The sequence below is a fragment of the Gopherus evgoodei genome, chromosome 9 (assembly GCF_007399415.2).
Source record: "Gopherus evgoodei ecotype Sinaloan lineage chromosome 9, rGopEvg1_v1.p, whole genome shotgun sequence".
In the NCBI taxonomy this organism is placed as follows: Eukaryota; Metazoa; Chordata; order Testudines; family Testudinidae; genus Gopherus; species Gopherus evgoodei.
Genome location: NC_044330.1, coordinates 10,742,963 through 10,765,276, shown reverse-complemented (window position 1 = coordinate 10,765,276; position 22,314 = coordinate 10,742,963). Strand labels below are relative to the sequence as shown.

At 37.3% G+C, this 22,314-nt stretch overlaps 1 long non-coding RNA gene across 2 annotated transcripts in view; it reads left to right on the top strand.

Moving 5' to 3' along the window:
• Positions 1-22,314, top strand: part of LOC115657799 — a 393,014-nt gene that overhangs the window by 229,355 nt on the left and 141,345 nt on the right. The window lies entirely within an intron of this gene.

The following is a 22,314-nucleotide window of genomic DNA, read 5'->3' as shown; positions in this document are numbered from 1 at the left end:
GAGCCTTAAGTACACATTAGCAGGTACTGTTCGTTCTCATGCACTTCTTCATTGGGTTTTATTAGCTTCAAAGGAGCCATTCAAATCTCATAGGCAAAGTTAGAACGTAAGTGTCTGAAACACTTCCAGTGAGATTTGCTTAATTTTTTGTCATTACTGTGGAAATGAAAATTACAGATGGAAATTAAACATTCAGGATACTTTGAAGCAATCTTAAACATCTGATTTGAACCCACAAAAGGAAGGAAAATCAGAATTAAAATACAGTTCTGCTTTGAAAAATGACTGCAAATGTCAGTAGAGTTGGCCAGATGTAGCTTAGTTTGCAGTAGAAGTATTATTATTGGCGGTCATGCATAAGAATGAAAATATATATATAAACCACACTTTACAATTAAAACCACATCCTTTATTCGCTATGTGCAAAGTAATGGCAGGTCTCTCTGAAGAAACAAAAAGAACCCTTCCCAAATTATTTCATCCTGTGAATTGTGGTACCTGGACACACAAGGCCTGGCAAGAGGAAAACTGCAGGGGCTCGATCATTCCCTCAGAGGCATGTGCACTGTTCCCAATGAGGTTATAACCCTATACAAGGTATTAGAGGATGGAGACTGTTATTTTCTTAGGGGGTAATCCTGAGGAAACTCATGCTCTGCTTGGCAGTGAGGAGGAGAAGCAAGAGATTTTTGAAGCGGTTTCAGATAGGAAACGTTTCAGTGTATATTGTGTTTTAAGTATATGGAGTTCTGTTATTATTTCGTTTTTCTTTGGATGGTGACCAGGATTTTTAAACTAAGAGTGCACGGGTTTTCTACTGCAGACTGAATTGCTCTGCTTTTACGGATTTAAGTCAGACTCATGATCCAGCAGTTCCTATTTCAGCGAAACTTCTTCTGAAACTGAGGGCAGTTTTACTTGTATAAGCCCTGCAGGATTGAGTTCATTATTACAAAATGTTATGGCCAAGATTCTGATCCCATTTAAAGGAGACAGTATTGCGTAATGAACAAAGTACTGGGCTGGGACTCAGGACACATGGGTTCTATTCCAGCCTTGACTTGTCTCAGTTTCCTCATCTGTAAAATGGGGATAAGGATACTTACATCCTTTCCAAAATGCTCAGATGAAAAACGTTATGAAAGAGATAGGTGATGTTATTATTTTTATGATGACATAAATGCAAGTAACTCCCTTGGATTTATGCTGATATTACTCATATGGTGAAGTTAGGCTAATGTAACTGAGATCTGGCCTTCAGACTTTAACTTAGGAATGGGCCCTGCATTTTGAGTTGCTCTTCTATTATTTTTTCGCATGCCATTTTTTAAAAAATTAGCCAAAAAATAAATTTAAAAAGGAGCTCTGTACTTTTCAAAGATATCTTTAGCTATTGAAGTACTTGTGGTTTAATAAGCTTTGTAATCTACATTTAGTGAACTCTGACACGGTGAAATGCAGACAGCAAAGTAGAATGAAAGTCCCAGATTTGTTTTTCAATGCATTACAATGTGTCAATTGTAGTTCTGGTTATAATGCAATATAACCTCTTCTAATTATGATGCTAAACTATCTTTTATAGCAACAGATGAATAGATATTTAATATATTCCATTATTCTACAAAGTATTTGGTAATACCCTTGTGGAATATTTTGGTTTATGCTTAGTAGAGGCTCACCATAGATAAAACAACTCCAAAGTGTTATAAAGCACAAATAGAGAACCCCCTCCATGCCCAGAAAATAAGCTTTATAATGTATTTATATTTTACATTTAATCTCAGTGATCAAATTAATATTTTCCTTGGATATGAAGAAACAGATTTGGGTTACTTCTTTATCAAAATTATTCCCTAAATGAGCTGTTTAACAATCCTATCTAGTTAATCACTTGACTGATACACACACATTGTATGTACGTATGTAACATTGCTGTAATTAAATGATCCATATGAAGTGTTGATAATAGAAGCAGCTACAGTTACATTTCTCTCCAGAAATAAAGATGTGGTACAAACTATATGTTCATTCTTAACATTTTGTGAGTAAATTCATACTGAAATGTAAGTGATCAAAGTATAGTAAAGGTTTCTGTAGTGCAATCTTTATCATGCTGTCATCCTGTTTTCTGAGGGTGAGGAGTAACTGATTATGTTTTCATTATCCTGGGCCCCTCCTGAAATGAATCGGTGAATTGTAGCAGATTATTTTGTGTATATTTTAGATGATACTGTCATCTAAGGATTAAGTTGACGTGACTAAAAACATTTTTTTAGTGGCATTTTAGAAATGGGGATTGAAACAGGAGCCCTGACTTGAAAGGCCAATGCCCTGTCTACTACAACACCCCTAGATGATACACAGTAATACTTAAGGTTGATCGCTGTGTTATTGCAGTAAATATGTTCACTGGTTCTGAACACTTTTCTTTAGAATGCATGATCAATGTGACTCTATCTCAGAGTCTTATTGTTTAGACTGACAATTGGCCACTGCCTACTCACACTTACATGCATCTTTGCTATTCTCTTAGGGCCCAGTTCTGGATGGTGTTGAGCACACTCAACTGCTTTTGATTTTAGGGTAATCAGTGCCTCCCAGGAGAGTGCTCAACACTTTGCAGAACCAGACACTTATAACTGAATCAGGCAGGCTAGGGGTAGAAGAAAATTCTTTTCTTTACATTTTTAATCTTGGAAGGTCACTGAGGTATCCTACAGCATGTTTGGAAGTGCCTCGGGGTCTGATCCTAGAAGGTGCTGTGTGTCTTTATTGGGAACTGATGGCACTCAGCATCTTTCTGGATTGGACCCTCTTATTATGTTTCTCTGTATTTAACAATGTGGACAAAACTGATGCTTCTCTGCAAACATATGTGAAGCCAATACTGTTTGTTGTAAAGCTCTTCAGATGATGGCAGTTGAAGAAAAATGACACCACAGGCTGTGTAATATTAGAGATTACTATTCATAAATAAAATTTAACATACATTTAAAGAGAAGCAGAGTTTAAGCAAATTATAGCCCCAAACTTCCTACAGATTTATTTAGAATGGATGGGAAATGCTTTGGAATAATAACTTGCTAGTTAAAATGAAAAGATTGATGTAAGGGTGTATTAAATCATATAATTTTAAACATGATCTTTTTAATACAAATAGAATTACTATAAATAGACTGAGGTTATATTGTCGAGTAATGTGTTCAGTTATGCTAGACTAATAACACTCCAGCTATGTATTAATCTACATTGTTTTAATGTCAGTAAATGTTTAAACAGCTCAGCCGTAGCTCATGGACATAACACAGTGGCTAAATATGAAAAGTACATTTTAATTTATCAGTTTTCATTTCATGTGTCTGGATTTTTAGCCTTTATATAGGACCTATCGAGGCTTCTAGTAATTTTATAAGCATTTTTCAGTAACAGATTACTTTTTTGAAAACTGTACTGTGGAAGTCACATCGGACTTTGCAATATCAAATGTTTCTGGATCGTTTCCTTTCAAATAGGAGGCTTGCCAAAAATGATCAGTGAGAACTTGGAGATATTGAATGAAGCATTATTCTCTCTGTCATCTTCCTCACTGTCTTATCTCTCTATCATTGTATGCAAGAGAGTTTTCTATATTTTCTCTAAAACTCAGTAACTGAGACTACGTACCCTATAACACTGTTATCAGTCTCTTTTCTAGTGGAATTACCCTCTTTTTCTAGCTGTGCCCTCCTCTCAAAGGAAAGGTAAAGCTTTCTTGGAACATGAGATGTGTATGATTCCAGGAGGAGGGAGGACCCAGGACACCGTTTTGATAAGATCAATACAAATTACTGATGAATGAATGAATGCTGAGAATTCTTGGCACTTATTGCTTCATATCTTCAAAACATTATTCAAACAGGAACTCTCACAATAGCTTTATAGATGTTTTATCATTTACATTTTGCGGAAGGGAAAAATTGAAACATAGAAGTTGAGTGACTTCACTAAGGCCATACATGTCGCCAATGACAGAGGCAAGATTATAAATCAGGAGTTACTGAATCTCATGTGCTTAGACTGTACTACCTCTCAAAATGTTGGAAAAGAGGGATACTAACTAAACAGACATCAGGAAGCATTTCATTCTTGCACCCAGAAGAGAACAAGATGAGCTTAGCTTAATATAGGCCACCTTGAGTCAACAATACTAGGGGGTGGTTGTATCACAAAATCCTCTTTTCCTGCTGGCATCAGGGACCCAAATAAAGATGTTGGCATTGGTATTAATGTCTCTTTTGGCACCAGGTAAGACAAATCCCGTAAAGAAGAGGCATTTGCAGCATGAAAGTGTATTAGGCGTCTCCCTAGTAGGGTTATGATTGCCAGTCTCCTGCTATAAATTGGGATACCTGGAGATTTCTCCTAGGGACTTTTTTTTCCCCAAAAGTCTGGGATAATCTGACTGGAGAGTACATAGAAGAAAACAAATAACAAATCTGTATAAAATGAAAAGCTCTTTCCCTGCACAATGGCCCTTTTAGAGAAAGTTACAAGAACAAAATCATAGCTGTCATATGTATTAATTCATATAGCCTCTGAACAAACTGTAGCTACAAACTTTTTCCAGCTGTGTCCAATCCCTCCCTTCCCCACCCAACCCTAAAATCATTTGAATGGAGACAGAGCCAAATTAAGATGTGATGTGTAAGGAGGCAGGGGTGTATCTTGGATTCCCAGGCCAAAATTTCATCCTCATGATTATAGACCAGATGGAGCTGTATTCCCAGAGTGGCCGCACAGAATTGTGTGTATGGGTGATCCCTCAGTGCCACCAATGTGACAGGGATGCTCCACAATCTTTAAGATTTCCCTGGGTAGTTTAAAGGCCATGCCTTTTACCCCCTTTTATCTTCAACTTCACCATTACTTTTGAACTCACAAGTAACCCTTCCCTCTTACAACTCTTTCTGAGTGAGCATATGATCTGGCCTAAGAGCACTGATGGTTGTTACGCACTATCAAGGTTTGGACAGCCACACAAGCTGACAGTTGCAGAGGAATCTCCATGATCATCTGCAAAAGGATACTCGCTGTTTCTTCCCCATTTCCACCATCCCCTTCCCTCCTTCAGCACTATTTCCCACCCAAAAGAAAAACCAAACTTAAAACCCTTACGAGTTCTCAATATAACTAGAACACTAGCTAAAAATACACCACAACTACAAAAACCAAGAACTACGGAAACTCTACAAAATCATCTAGGGTTTTTCAGTTGTTATTGATTTTACATAGAGGGTGCTCAGATACTAAAGTGATGGGTGTCAGTATGAAACCTCAGATAGATTTAAAAAAAACAACAAACAAAAAACCCCTCACCATGTAAAAACCCATTCTTCTCTAGGCAACTGTGCAATCCTTTTGTCACTGTTGTCCTCATTTCACCATCCCTTCTCCCTTTATTTTTCTTGTGTCTGTTTGTAATGGCATATCTTTATTTACACTGTAAGCTCCTTGGGTCTGGGATCACATGTACTATATGTTCAGTAAAGGGTCTACCATATTTTTAGGTATTGTAAAAGAAATATAAGTAATAATAAATATTCATAGTAGATACAAAACTAGCAGTAGCGCATAACACTGTGTAAACCTGGAATGAAGATTTAAGAGTAGATTATCTTAGAGCTATTTGAGATGAACACAGGATGGCTAAGGGGTAACATGGCTCTGCGGATAACATATGAACCTTGAGCTAAACAATGTGCATATTGGAGCTAGGCTTACAACTGGCTAAATAACTTCAAAAAGAAGCTCCTTCAGGTAATCCAGTAGTTTCTACCAGAGATAGGACTGAACCACAATCTTGGATCTGAGCTTCAGGTTAGTTTTGCTCTGGTTATAAACATTATAGGTTGGAGCCACCTCTCATTTACTTTCCCTGTAAACAGTGTAATATTTTGAAAATCTCTTCCATTTGACCCTATAAGCCGAAGAGTTGACTTTTTCCTGGCATGCTATAGGATGGATTAGTACAGTGCTACCCTAACAGACATCTGGTACTGACTCAACAAAATCCACCAGGAATATGGGGAGATTATCCAAACAATAAGTATCTATTTTCTCTGTTTATATGCCATCTAAGGATACAATTGACTGGCCTGCCACAGTATTCTCTCCCTTTCAGTGTTTTCAATGTTTTTCTACCTTAAAATCAAACTTCCTGCAATAGTCAAGAATCTTCTGTTAACAGGCACAGAGAAGGGAAGAAAAACTATAAGGTAGATATCATTAAAATATTATGTCAAGTCCCTGCCACAATTTAGAAAAACAACTGATTTGTCTAAGCAACAGAGAATGCTGCAATAAGAAATCACCCTTTTTTTTTATTGCCATAACTTTTTAAAAGAGCAATACATTAATTGAATCATTTCAAGAACAGGTGATGAGTCTCAGTATTCACTGTAACTGCCTTTTCTATACTCAGTCATTTTGGTGAATGTTATTTTTTTCACTGTATCCAGTGCCCTTCATTACTGAAACTATCGTTCAGGAATGGTTGTTATCCTTGATTTTAAAGCCCAAGAACCACCCAGATGATACTGAATGGGGGTAGGGGTGCTGTCTGGTTTTGTTCTGGAGGTTCTTGTCAGGGTTACTGGGAAGAGATACTTGAGTTCATTCTCTAGTACCAGAGGACATGCCTACGAGCTGGAAATTATGGTCACAAACAGGGCAGATGGTAACCTCACACATCGCTCTCTGACTGGATAAACTCAGCATCTTTGGGATCCGGATGCTAATGTCTGAAATTAATTTTTTCAGCACTCACATCTGAAATTGTGGCTGTCTTTCTAACTCCTCTCTTTCAGAGTTTCATTATTGGCAGGTGTAGGATAAGATGCTGATGAACTGCTTGGCCTTTTAAAAGGCATCATTTTCTTGAGTCATGTGGTTTCTTTTCTTTTTTTTTTCCTTGTCTTGTTTTGTTTGTTTCTTTCTTTTTATTATTTCCCTTCTGAAAAGTCTGTTCTTGTTTATGTCTAAGAATATGATCCCATGCAAATTCTTCAGAAGGTTCATCTTGCAAAGGCTTTAGGCAAAAATAGTTAGCTTCACTAGAATAATTCAAGTATGCGAGATAAATGTTAGGCGTGCTGACTCTATAGCCTCCTACCTTTCAATATTGGAGTTCATTTGCACTCCCTGTAGATCAAGAGTAAAGATCTACAATCTCTCTGTCAGCAAACAAATGCATTTTTTAGTTTGTGCTGACATCCCATTTCTCTGATAATGGGACTCTTAATAGCATGCATTTGTAAATCAAAACTACAGTAAATACATCAACTCTACAATACTTTCCACGTCTAAATAAACAGAGTGGTTTTTTTTCATTTTCACTTTTATCTTCAGGATGTCAAGCAAGAGATTAGAAGGCAGTTTTCAAATGAGGAGTTGTGGGGGGAAGCATGATGTTATTCTGTAGAAGTTACTTGATTGCTGTTCATAGTCTTTTCATTACAATTGGCATTTAGAGACTCAACCACACATGCCGCTCTACACCTTTCTACATGATACTGTTTCTTCCTCTTCTCCTTATCTGTAACTGTGATGATGCACAGCTTTCTCCTATTTCTTTCTTGTGGGTTTGTGCCGTTTCTTGATGTTTGTGACAGGCCACGATAGGGGAAGCTTTTATCACTGTGGGGTTTGGAGGCCTCAGTAAATTGAAAATTGCAAATGAAATCCACTGGGCTTGAATTCATCAGCTATTATGTCAGATGACCTTTGGCAGCTGCTGATAAAAATGAGAGAATGTTAGCTCTGATCCAATTTTCAGCACTAACCATTCCTTTTCAAATCCATTCACAGTCAGGCAGCAGACACATGGGAAGTGAAAATGATAGGGTTTCAAGAGAGCTGCATTGTGTTGCAGATTAAGATTTTCTCCCCCTATTTCTAGAGGTCGGCCCCCAGGCCCCTGTCTGGTATCTACCTATTGTCCAATCAGTTTCAATATCTGCTTCAGAGGACATGTTAGCCATCCTTACAGATAAGTGCTTACAGGAGAAAATGTTGGACTTAATAGTTTTGCTTAGGAGGCATCAAGGGTCACAGTGTACCAATATTGACTGGCACATGTTAGTTTAATCTGACATTCTAAGGAATGTGACACTAGATTCTTTCAGAGTTGTTGTTCTCTAGGATATTTTTGTTCCCAGGTCTGGTTTTATAAATTTTATTTTCCCACAGCTATTTATATTCATGAATCAGTGATATTCAAAAAAGTCTATCAAAGACAGACAGGTGCGGCCCTTTGTTTGTATAGGTAATGTATAGGTTGACTAAATTATGAAACCTGAGACGTTACATGCCAATGCAATGTCTTGTTCTTGCCATCTGGTTAGATATAGCCGTTTTAACAGCATTTTCCAACTACTACTGACACAGCTAAAGGAAGCAAACACTTACAGGATATAGGTTTCCAACCAAATATAATGAAAGTATCTTTTAATTCAGGGAAGGTGAGTGAATTCTTGCTTTCCATGGGCCTCATCCTGCAACATACTAAGCATCTTTAGCTGCCATTGGTTTCAATGAGAATTGAGTGTGCTCTGCATCTCCTGGAATTTCTCCAAAGCTTGAAGGACTGAGACCCAATCCAGTATGAACCATCAAACCAGCATTAATGAATGTATGCAATTCCTCCATCCTTTTTTTTGGGACTAGCGTGTGGGCTTTTTTAATGAACTTCTCATCTAATAGGAAAAATGCATACTAATGTTTACAGTTTTATAATAATTAATAATAATAATTAATCACATGAAATATTCTATTTCATTTAATGCCTGATGCTGGAGTTTGATGCAGGCACAACTCCCATTGAATTCTATTCTTTAAGAGGGATAATGAATATACGTAGATGGGACATGAGTGTTGAATTCCTTTTGTCCAATCAGATTTCTGGAACCCATAAATGTCATTTTCCAAAGCATTGATATTAAACTTTCAAAGGAAAAGGTATTCTCAAAACTTCTATCAAGATGTTTGAGGAGCAAAAATAGCCACTAATTTTGAAATTACATATATGTTGCAGACACATTTTTTGTTAATGTCACATGCCTCTATGTACTTTTGAGTACGGAATGGAGGAATATTTTATACTTCAATAATAGGGCCCACATATGAACATGAATAGAGATAGTTTCTCTGTTTATTGAGTAAATCAAGTTGTTTATGATTAACTTGTATGTGGTGGGTAGAAAAAATCTCAAGGTTGCATGAGGAAAAAATGTAAAATAATTGCAAAAATATTGGGAAAATATAAAGGGATGATTCTTGCTGAAATTAACTCAGAGATTGTGCTCATTTTTTTGGTGTTAAGTAATAGAAAATATATTGTTTTATTGTGACTGTATTTATTAGTTTTTAATATTGATGCATGAGGAACAGCATTCATTCATTTGAAATATGAACCTAAAATAATGCATCTACACTGGTTTTATGTTTTTATGAATTGAATTAACTGGGATGGTTGACTCATTTTCAAAGATTCCATAACTGCACACAATATAGACTGTTTCAATGTGCTATGGGTCTAGATCTGCCATTTGTTTTCTGTAGCTATAACTTAGATTAGCTCATGAATCACTTCACTGGAAATAACATTTTTTGCATTCATGTATTGAAGTACCTTTCATCTGATGATCTTCAAAGGTTTTATAAATAGTAATTAAGCCTTGCTTCATAATAGGCATTATTATCCCTGGATCTGAACACTTCTGAACTTTTAGGAAGTTTGGCTCTAGAACCAACTTTGTGGCGTGGTCCCATCTCTACAAAGAATAAAATCCAGGAGTTCTGATTCCCAGTTCCCTGGTCTTGTTGAATAAAGTTCTGATTTCCCAAATAGTACTCCCAAACTTTTTGAAGTTTTCCCATCACAATAAATAATGACAACTTGTCAGGTTGGTATAGGTTTTGTTAGAAAGTTTTCATGATTTTTGTAATGAAATTCCAATGGAAGCAATTGTTTGCCAAACTAGCAAGTGAAATGGACTAGAAAATAACTATAAAAGGTTGGAGTGGTGCACTTAAAGGTAACTTTAATTACTTAGGTCTCTGCAATTTGCTTTTTCCATTGCATGGTAACATCTATTTTTATTGGCCCAGAAAACACAATTCTTCAGTTTCCTAGTGATATAAGAAACCGTTGCTCTGGTTTCATGATAAGGATGAAAAAGATATAAAGTTAGGGGAAATATTTTTAGTTAGTAATGTCTCATTTACATAAAGTGAATTTGAAGAGGGGTCAAATGACTAAAAGTGAGTGCAACATTTGGCCATATCCAGTGGGATGTCATTAACTAGAATGGTTCGTGCCATTCCATGGTTGTTGGTATTTATACCGCTATGTAAATGTGCATAGTGCTTTACTAGATATAGGATTGATTCTCCAGTCACTTAGAACAGTTTTATGTCTAGGTAATGTCATTCATTTAGTGGTGTTAGTCCTGATATACACTTGTGTAAAAAGAAAGGAGAGTCAAGTCCAGAGTCTCTGCCATGATAAGTTTACAATCTGTGTTAAGACCTAACATGATGAGTAATGATGATAAACATAGGAGATAGTGGGATGGTTGTAACAATCAGATTGTGTTTTTGCTTCATGTAGTAATGCAACAGAGCCTGGAGGTCCACAGTCTTTATAATGGTATTTAGTTACTTAACTTTTGTTTTTTTGATTAAAGGACTAGGATTTATGTGTTTGTGGATAAAGTGTGTTTTCAGAGAAGAGTAGAAGTAAGAATTTACCTTGGGTATTTTCTTTAAAACTCAACTGAAGGAGTTTGACCATTTCTTCAAGGAATGCATTCTTGTTTCAATGTGTCTATCAATGCCACTCTTTTACCAGCCATGGGGCTTGTTTTTGAGCAACATGATAAATTCTCTTGTGAATAGTGTATGATCCCTGTACTTCTTCCCTTATGGAAAAGTCCTATTTGGGTTTGTCTTGACTAGGAACTGTGCTCAAATTTTGGTAAGGCTTAGCTAGCATGCCCTATTTAAACCCCAACTAAACTGGAGCATCTACTCGTGTAGATATAAAGTAGCACCCCTTTACTTTGATTTTGTTTCAGATTCTTATCCAGTTAAGATTATGAGCAACTCAAATGAAGATAAATCTGAGAGCCTGCTCTCATGTTATCTAAGCCTGACCTAAACTTAATTGCATTTCTTAGTCAAGACAAACCCTAAATTATGTTAGGGATTAAGCCAAAAGGATTTTAGGGACATTTAATAGGGTTCTATATAAATTACTCCAGAAATCTATAGAATATAATAGAGAATTAAATCCTTTCTATATGTTTTTGAACCATCCTCTAGAACTCTATAGCAGGGCTATAATTTTCTATTAAAGTTTCAAGGGGTATAGTACAGATTTATAGAAAGTTTATTATATTCCGTTAAATTCTATAGACCTGTTCCATAAGGATTCTACCTGTGTTCTGCTTATTTAGAAGAGATCCCAGATTTGCTAAGCAGCTTTAAAAATTTTGTTTCTAGTCTATATTATGAAGGCAAACCATGCTTAACCTGTGTTGCTGGAGCTTTCTTAAAACCAGATTTCAAAACAATTTTGCTAGCATGTTTAAGAGCCAGTGTAGGTTATACTGATTTTGATGACTTTTACCTAATCCTACCTCTCTAAGGTCTAAAAACAAGATCCATGAAAATTAAGGCAGTTTCTAGGAAATAATGCTGTGTTACATCATCTGAAAACTACCCATCTATCATGTAGTTGAGACGTTGAGGTTTTTTCTGGGTTTTTTGTAGTGTTTGAACTACCTTAAGGAATCGAATGGAATGGAGGGATTTCTCTAAATGGTTTTGGTGTGGAAGCAGGTCCATTTAAGGGATGAATAACAGTTTTTTAGGAGTACTAAGCAGGAGTGGCCAGACTCTGACAATAAAGTTCAGTCTCTAGGAACCGTCTTCAAATCTCCTTGTGCATCTACACAGCAAGTGGACATGAGCAACTGTATGTGAGTTTGATGGGATATACAAATCCAACACTGAGCAGTAAGGGGTTAAGGAACTACTCTGGGCTCAGCCAGACCTTATTTATTCCTTGCCCCAGTTGACTAATTCATTGCTTTTGGTAAAAGAAATGTAAATATTGGGTGTTTTTTTTAAACAGTAGTGTAATCAATTTTTATTAACATTAAGATGACTTTGCTACGTGTTGGTCACACTCTGCTGCATTTTTTGTTAAGGTGTCATGACATGACTCATGTCCATGAGACCCAAAAAGACCTTGTTAACAATGCCTTCCTCACCCTGATATTAATCAGAGGAAAAAATGCTCTAAGACAGACTCCTCCAGTGTGTGTGATGCTGTCTGTCCACATAGGCTGTTTACTGCTAAGGGGCAGCGCTCTAAAATATACTGATGTAAATGCAGATTAACTCTGTTGAAGCCAGTGGAGCTATTCTGATATACACTGGTGCAACTAAGATTAGAATTTGCTGTCTTCTGTATCTGAGACAGTTCCAAGTATGCTGTTATTACTTAACAAATACTAAATAATCACACATACACTTTTGTAATTAATCCAGAACATTGTCATATAAGAAGTCTGATAAGATTATTTCATGCTATAGAATGTTTAACCCTGCTGACTGCATTGATGAACATTAATATATTTGTTAACGTCTCTTTTAGAGTGATTTATCCGTGATGATACTCAGGGGTACGGGAACAATTTGTATAGTGGGGGTGCTGAGAGTCATTGAACTAAACCATAAACCCTGTATATGATGGAAACCACTTCAACCCAGCACCCTTAGTTCCAGCTCCTATGATGATACTTATATTGGCGCTTGTAGAGCAATTAATGTTGCTACAGTTAAGAAAATGTTTTTGTATCTCTCTCTTGAAGACATGTAGGGGAATACTGATCCTTCTATTTGAAAGATTTTTCTTTGAGAGTTGAACTTTTTGTAGTGTAATATTCAACACTCCTGTGTGTATGGATTGGAAAATATAAGGAAAATTGTGAGGCATGCAGAAATATTACCTCACCCGGAGAGTGACCAGTCATTCAGAACTCAGTCACTCTGATGAGCTTTGACCTCTTTGCTTAAACTGTAGGTTTGACCTTACTGAATAGTGCTTGTGTCTTCTAACATGACAGAAGTTTAATTTAGAATTGTCCTCTTTTGTGGAAGACCCAGGAAGGGGAAAAGGTCACCACTTTGTAGTGTCCTTCCTATTCTCCCCATTGAGGAGGGGTTTCCAATCTCATGTTTGGGACCCAGGCCTGGAGTCCTGTGTTCTGCAGTGAAACAAGGAGCTTTCCTGCAGATTTCCTTGTTGTAATATGGGAGAGGTAGGCCACTCCATGATGCTCCTTTAGCAGCCTCTTGTTATTGGCAATGTAGCTCCCTAAAATATCATGCTTCCAGTGGGTTACCTGCACATTTCCTTCTTTTTGTAGAAGACACAGGAGATTTAATGTATTAACTTTTGCATGGGTGTTTGCTTGGAATTTCACCATAGTCAGAGTGAAGTGTGCTGCATATAATGGCTGTACCCCAGGTTCCATCCACTCACTACCCGTGAATCTCAACATGAGGAAAAATATCTATAGGCTCCAGAGGATGGGGGAATCATGCACTAATGCTGCTATTTCCTCCATTAGTGCAGCTGGAGAGGGAGCAATGCAGCCCTATATGATTTTGTAAACAAAAGTTGTTTACAAGGTGTCTAGCTAAATTTATCAAAACCGTTAGATTATACAAGCTGATAATTTTTCATCTTCATCAGGTGAGTCACAAAAGTTTGCTCTTGCAAAGCCTCTGCATCTTCTAATAATTTGTGAAAAGGAATTGGACAAAAGAATCAAGGCAAAATCTGGTGTTGGTAGTGGTGTACATTTATTTCACTGAAATTAACACAACAGAGTCTTGTGTGTATGTTGTGATAGTATACTGGTGCAATTGCATGGTAAATGGTCTAGATGAGAGAAAAGAGAGAGAAGAGTGTGAAGAGTCAGGAAGTCCCAATTTTAAATTCTGCAACAAGAATTTTTGCAGGTCTTTTTCAAGGTGACAAAGAATAAGCAGTAAGCAAGAGAGAGAGAAGAATCCATGCTTATTTGCCCTGTTCTAATTTTATTCTGATAGTTATTGCTCTGGTTTGTTAGGAACCAGAGCTTAAGGGACAATTTAGAGGTGGAAAGCAAATGAATCATATGTGATCTGGAGTAGACTTCTAGTAGAGATTTGTGGTACTGTGACCTAAGAGACCCTTCATGCCGACTCAAGATAGTCTTTTCAGAATATTTAGCCAAACAGTGTCATATAAGGTATCAAAAAAAAAACTTGTGACATGCTGGGCATGAATATCACTGTATGATGTACATATGGGTTGTGTATAGAGAGTTATGTCTATGTGCTGGGAATATGTTGTTATTAAAATAGATTTTGGAGGCAGTGGATAAACAAGCCTGCCTCAGACAAAGGAATGTGGATTTACCTGTCTGGGTAAAGCTTTGTAAGCCATAGACAATGAAAGTACATTTACATATAAGGTAAACAGAGCAATCAAGCTAACAAGCAGCAGGGGAAACAGCTTGGTGAGCACAGTAGGGGACACTGGAGTCTGAACCCCCAGGAGAACTTCGTGGCTCTTAAGGGAAAGACAACAGACTTCGGGAAATGTAAGGGCAGCAATATGACAATCAAGTTGTCCTTCACTTAGGAGACAAGGGGAATCACACCCTCAAATTCTGTAAATGTTGGGTGCTTTTGCCTGGAGTCCTGGGGATGTTGGTAACTTCATTGTTTTAGGTAAGGCATAGCTTGCAAGAAATAAGTTTTAGGCACTAGAAAGCATGTTATTTTTGTTTGTTTGTAATCCTTTTCTCTCTCTTGTATGCTTCCTTGGTATCTCTTACATCCACATTATTAATAAACTCGGTCATGTTTTATTACAAAATCATTTCAGTGCTGTTACAGCTGAGTAAAGTGTGAGTCCTCAGCTAAACTAACAAGCTGATGTATGTACTGTCTCTTTGGAGGCAGCAAACTTAATAATTTCTGTAAGTGTCCAGTGAGAGGGACTGGGCACTTCAGAGAGATGTCTCTGGGGAACTTGGGAACTGGGGTTTACTGATTGTTACCTGCAAGGCAAGGTAAAGACTGGTAGTGTCTTGAGGAGTTTGCTGATAAGATGAACAAACTAGGGCTTGACACACAGTTCAAACGCTAGCAAAGTTCACTATTGATGAGGCAGAGGGTAACATAGTGGCTTATGGTACTGGGTGTCCTGAGGACAGTGTGCAAGATACCAAAATTCTCCACTATTCTGAGGGACAGTAACATATGTTGCCTCTATTATTTGGGGATGAATGGAAAGAGATGGGTTTCCCAATACTGTAAATTTGTGTCAAGATAAACTGCATTTGACTTTGTTTTCTGGTGGCCAATTACTTATTGCTTTTGTGCTATTCACAGAGGAAATGGAAATGGTATATGGACGTATAGCATACTTGCTTCATACAGAAATTAATTTATTCCTCTCAGTCTTCAGAACTGTTCCTGCATGTTCTGAGATCAGTGGATATGGTTTACATTTCTCTTGTGAATACTGGCATTTTAGAGATTTAATAAAATTACTAACTGTTTTCAGAGCAAAGTGGTATCTAAAGTTGAACCCTGTTTATGATTAACTCAGATGTAATGCAACTTAATTTATAGTAAAATACAATTTAAATCCCACATTGTTTCAGTTAGAGTTAAGCGAACTATTTTCATGACAGGGTTTGGTTCCTAGCTATCAGCTACCCATCCATTCCTCTTCTTTTTTCCCGGGATGCTGGCTGTGCTCTTCATCCCCACCTGAAGATACTTTGTCTCAAAGCTTGGCTTCTTAATGGTTCGCATGACTAGAATCAACTTGCTCTAAGAAAGTGCAGCAGGTATTATTGAACAGTAAGAAAGAGTCCACGAGATACATTTACCTCCACAAATAGAAAATGTTCAGCCCGTGGTGTGTCCAAGGAGGTGTTCCTCCTGTTTATTCTTCCCTCTCAATCATCCTTGATTACTTCCTACAGCTAAAAAAACCAGGATTATCGATGAGCTCTATCAAGGTCCACTTGGTGGCAATAACAGTTTTTCATTCAGCGGTTGAGGGATTCTCAATCTTTACCCTTTCTATAACTGTAAGGCTTCTGAGAAGATTAGGAAACCTTCTCTCCAAAATTAAGGAACCCATGCCTATCTGGGATTTGAATTTAGTACTTAAATGATTTTAAACCCTCCCTTTGAGCCAATGGCAACATCTTCCTCTTTAGTTTATTTAAGAATACAGCCTTTTTGGTGGCTATCACATCTGCTCATAGGGTGGGAAAAACAGGGGTTCTTACAGGTATCCTCCATTAATGGTATTTTTCAAGGACAAAGTTTAATTTCATCCACACCCTAAATTTTTTCATATCAACCAGATTATCCACCTTCCATCTCTCTTCCCCCACCCAAGCCTCATCAGTCCAGAGAGGAGGCAGTTTTGCACACTTAGGATGTTAGGAAGGGCGTAACCCTTTTATTTAGACAAAACTAAGTCATTTGGGAAATCGCTCAGTCTGTTCATGACTATTATACATAGATCCAAGGTTTGTCAATTTCCACCCAGAGAATATCCTGGTTCTGGACATTTCTAAGGCTGCCACTTGGTCTTCCATACACACCTTCTCCAAGCATTATGCAGTGATTCATTCTTCTAGGTCAGATGCCGACATAGGAAATTCTATGTTGTCTTCAGTCTTGGACTTGGCTCCAAATTCCACCCCCTCCAGCTGGGCATACTGTTCGGTAATCACCTGAAGTGGAGCGCCCACAAGGACACTACTTGAAGAACGGGAAGATTACTTACCTTGTGCAGTAACTGGAGTTCTTCAAGATATGTCCCCCGATAGGTGATCCACTACCCATCCTCTTTCCCCTCTGCTTTGGAGTTTCCTCTGGGGATGTTGTGGTAGAGAGAGAACTGAGGGAGGTTCATTCACGCAGCCCTATGTAGCCTCAGAGCAGGGAACAAGGAAGAGTGGCCTGCACATGCACCCTAAAGAGGCACTACTACCAAAAATCTCTGGTTAAAGTTACAAGAGATGTGAAGTGGAGCACAATAAGGACACACATCTCAAAGAACTATGGTTACTGCACAAGGTGAGTAACCTCTCCTCCTTTGAGTAGTGTTCAAAATCATGCAAAATGAATGGGCAAAAAAACTTCATGAATTTTCACAACTGTTTCATCAGCTTTTCGTTTCAGTTCACTGCAATGAGGATATTGCGATTTCAATTATAATGAGAAACTGCATATAGGAAAATTGTTTTACCATAAAATCTCTTTGTTATAAGAGAGTTCCACCATATGTGGAATGTGGTGCTGTATTTTCTTATCAGTTGTGAGCATAGAACTCTTCATGGTCTTAAAATCCCTCTAAAAATTCATGGCATGGCATGCTTGGCAGCAGGAAACCTAGATGCCCCAGAGTGTCTCTATCAGTGGCATCTGGATGTAAGGTTGGCCTGCTTCCTAGACTCTTGGCTAGCTGCATTGCTGCCTATTCAGATTGCTATGTATCTGTACCGGCAAATTTACATGTATTTTGCATAAAGCTTTCAAGTCGTTACTTCTTGTCTAAGATTTCAGAACATTTCAGTAAAGATGCGTCAGAACACAGAAAAGTGTGTATTCTATCTATCAAAGTTTTGCTTCACAAAATTTATTCCTTTTTTAGAGATGATAAATCATTCAGAAATTGTGTGATATTTCTGGTAAAGGAAGTATGAATGGAAATAGAAGAATGAAAATGACACCTTGGCTATAATTAAAATGTTCTGAGGTTATGTTTTCATTTAGTAGATTCTCGGGATTATGCCCAAAATTGTGTTATCCATGGAAAAGTTATTAGCTGTACCTGGACATTATTTGAGTAATCAAGAATATTGGCTTGTAGTTTGAATACTCACATTGTTTTCTGTGTTTAAATGCATCCAGTGTTTTCATTTCTTCCACTGAAAGAGAGAGGCTGAAGTTTATGAAAACTCAGTTCCTGTTAACCATTTTTTGGGTTGCTAGAATTCTGTCCATTGATTAAACCCACACAATTCTCCTCCATTGAGAAAGGTGTTTATCAATCAGTTTAACTTGCTTCCACTTATTTTTAAAAAATAATTAATAATTAAATGCAGCTTTGTAATAAAAATTAAGTCCTGGAGCTGAAAAATGCTGATCCTCATGGCATTTAAAGGAAAACTGTGCTGTAATATAAAAAAAAGATCCTTCCTTCTTTCCTGTAGGTAGGAGAAAGTGTGATACATTTTCTATTGGCTTTTTTCTCAGGCTACGTCACATGTAATGATACATTATCTATCATTTCTAATGTTCTCACCACCATAATACCTAGGTATTAAATAATATATACCAGTATGTGTGGTGTGTGTGTATATATATATATAGATATAGATATAGATATGTATGTTTATAGCAAAAATTGGCTTCTTTTGAGGTAAAAATATCAAGGTTTATTGACCCAATAGGCAAATATATTTACCTTAAGGGACAATAAATCTGATGTTCACTGATATGAGAAGTTGGTATATGTATTGTGACATACAATCTGAATACTTTGAAATTGCTCCATTAGCACTGTGATTTTTTAAAAGTGTAGGCTTTCCTTTTAAGCGAACATTCTGAAGGGGAAATAGAGGGCCATAAAATACAGTTATTTAGCTCTGGGAGGGATAAGTAATAGATTGCTTTATATGTTGCTTATCTGATTACATTGTTCCTTACTTCAGTTTGACCTCTGTGTAGTAGTGATCATATGACTGTGTTCAGCAAGTCACAAACCCAGGATTTTTCTCATGTATGTAGCAACACTATACTTGTAAATTAGAAGTTTTTCTTCAACATATGAATGGTGGAGTTGGCAAAAGAGTGAAATTTTATTTGGGGGTAGAATAACTCCCTGTGTAGGGCTTGAGAATGCGCTCAGATAAGTGGGCACATGTTGCTCTATGTTTTGCAAGATCAGCCACCTTGCATTTAGCTGATTCTATTGGCTTCTGGCTGGCCCGCCCATTTTATTTGCACACTGAGGATGAACCTGTGTCTTTTCACAGATCTTTTGTCAGTAACGTGGTCACAGCAATTTCTTAGTCTTATGGTAGATAACTTATTTACATAATATATGTCATATATATTTAATCTAAGCAATGTCTTATGTAACCAAGGAAAGGAGAAGAGCAGAAGGTTTTATGCAGTCCAGTAGGACATAGTTCTAATAAACTGAATTAAATAGGCTTCATATCCCATTATTATTTATCATAGGGATTTTCTAACTTCAGCTCTTGTATCTAGTAAGAGCCAAATTGTGTGTGTGTGACTTTGACTGTATTATTATCAGGAGTGTGTGGATTAAACCATATGTGAATCCTTTACATTTGGTTGCTTGCAGTTTTGAACCCCTCGAGGTCATCTTGTCAAAACAGAATTTTAGTTCTGAAATTAACAAAGTAGAAACAAACATACTGAATTAATGCACTCTTCCAATGTTGTCAGACCATTGCCAAAAAGAAAGTGCCTGCACTGGAAATATCAATAACTTTAATATGTGAGATTTGTTAACACAAAAGCAAACAAGCAAACTTGCTCTCCACTGACTGTCACTAATATTTATTCGTCCAGTGACTGTTAATCACACCAAGTTTACAGTCCTGTATAGCACCTGTCACAGGTGCTGATCATTAATCAGCTATTACAGCAGTTTATTCTGCTGCTGACAACTTGCAATTTTCTACTGATTCAGCTAGTTTGTCAGGTGGGAATTATGGCATAGCACATGTGACAAAACACATCACACATTTTTTTCTCTCTCTCTCTCTTTTTTTTTTTTTTTTTTTGCATTTTCAGGCTTCTCTCTCTTCCTCTCTCCCCCCCCCCCCCTCCTTTTAGACAAACAATATCTGGGAACTCAGAAGTAATAAGGCGGAATGTATAATTAATTACCCAGCTTGCTCTAATTAGGGATGAATAAGTTGTGTCCCTCTCATCATCACAAATGTGGTGATGGGTAATACCAGTTTATGCTGTATTAACTGCAAATATGCAATCCTTCTGAGAGCACTTTTGTTGATGAATTTGATGAATGTGACAATAATTAGCAGAGACAGATGAGAGCTAAATTACTACTGACAATGTAATGCTATCCCGCTCGAGGGTCTGAGAACGTGGCAGGCTAACATGGCAGGGACCGAGGCCTCGTTTCTAATTAATAGTCATCTTTTTCTTCCTTTTTTTTTTTTTTTTTTTTTTTTTGCTAGTGGGGTTAAAAAAAAGGAGGAACGGTAATTGTTTTCGTCAAAGGCTGCAGGGAGTTATCAGGGTAATAAAGTTAATTAGCAGAACAAACATCCTTTCACTGCCTTACCAGATTGAGGAAAAGAGGGTAATTCAAACTGCAGAAAGATATGACTAGATGAGCTGATAAGGAGAAAAATTTTACACAGGAGGCCAACAGAGAAGAATCATTTTTTTTCTTCATTTCTTTTGGCTCAGTGCATGGAAAGAAATTACATGTTGTCCTCTTTCAGCTCACAAAGTTGCTTATGTATAAAACTTTATTGTTATGATTTCTGGTTTTGGATGGGAAATGAAGTTAAGAAAGATCATATTACATTGTTTAATTTTGTCAGGGTCTTTCAAATCATGATTGTTCTGTTGCATGATGTGCAATTTGATTTTTATTAAAGTGGCTTTTTCCTAATGTTCACAGCATTGTACTGAGTTGGTAATGTTCTTTAAGGAAAAAACAGGTTTTTTTAGTTATCCTTATCTTCAATGGACCCACTGAGAATGGCCATTGTACCAGGCTCTGAAATAGCTAGATCAAAGTTTGAATTAGTTGAAGGATTTCTTTGAGTAATATTTCTGTAACTACCCTCTTCTAATATAAAGGAAAAAAACCCAAAGGCTTTAATTCTGCAAACACTCATGTATATGGGCAACTTTATGCATGTGTGTAGTCATACTGAACAGAACTACTCATATCTGTAAAGTTACTTATATACATAAGTGTTTACAGAATCAGGGCCTGAAAGAGTAGGCTGTCTAAAAAAAATAACATTAGGTTATTCCTGACGACTACTTCCATTCCCGTATATTTTCGGTTCTAGCATTCTAAGGATGTTCCAATTTCTCTTGCATATTTTTTGCCCACTTTCAAAACATATCTGGTGTCTACTACATATATTATCAGTTATTGTTGTGTATGGAAAAATCACATTTTGTAAATCCAAAGGGATCCATCCGGACAGAAATGGGTTAACCATTTTATTCTTTTAGTATATTCTGTACTCATCTTACTGAATCACGTGCTCCAGGCACAGAAGAGATCTTCCCCAAGGTACTCTGCTGCTGCATCGGGGAATCTTCATATTCCCAAACAAAGTCCTTTGGCCTCCCTCCTTTTTTTTATTTAGCCAAAATGAGATCGTTGAAAGAAAGAAAAAAGGTTTATAGAAACTGTCATTAAAATGATTTGGTCCAGGCAATCGATACCTGGAACAGGAAACTTTAACAACCTGTGGCTTCAAAATGAGTACCAAAAAAAAGAAAAAGACTGAAGTTGTGTGAATAGCCAAAACAGATGAATGTCAAAATCGAGGGCCAGTGCCTAAATCAGCTTACAATGTTAAAAGTATGTTGGGGACTGGTTAGAACCTGACAGAGCACTGCAGGCAACACTGCTGAGCATGGGGGAACTCTGGCACAAGATAAATTGAGTGATTTTATGATAAATGGATGCCCAGACTAATTAAGGGGCAACTATACACAACCATGGTAAGACCAGGTCTTCTATATGGATGAGAGAAATGGGCGACAAAAGGGAGGCACTTGGGAAGATTTGAAGTCGTTGAAATGAGACAATTGAGGATAGTGAGCAGGGCGACTTTGCTGGACCACGAGTGGAAATGAGGTCCAGGAGGTTTGGCTGTATCAGGGAGAAGCTGCAAGAGAGGAGGCTGACATGGTATGAGCACATACAAAGTAAGGATGTAGAGAATCCTGTTAGGGAGGCCTTTGAAACCAGGGTGTATGGACAAAGAACAAGAAAGTGGAGGAAAGACTGTACAGGAAGACAGAGTTGATATGGACTGAGTGTTTGACTGACAATCCTAGAAAAGAGTGATCTGGAAAAAGAAACTGTCAGGAAAAACACACATACTGCATACTCTTCTATTGTAGAAAATTATTCCTGCTCAC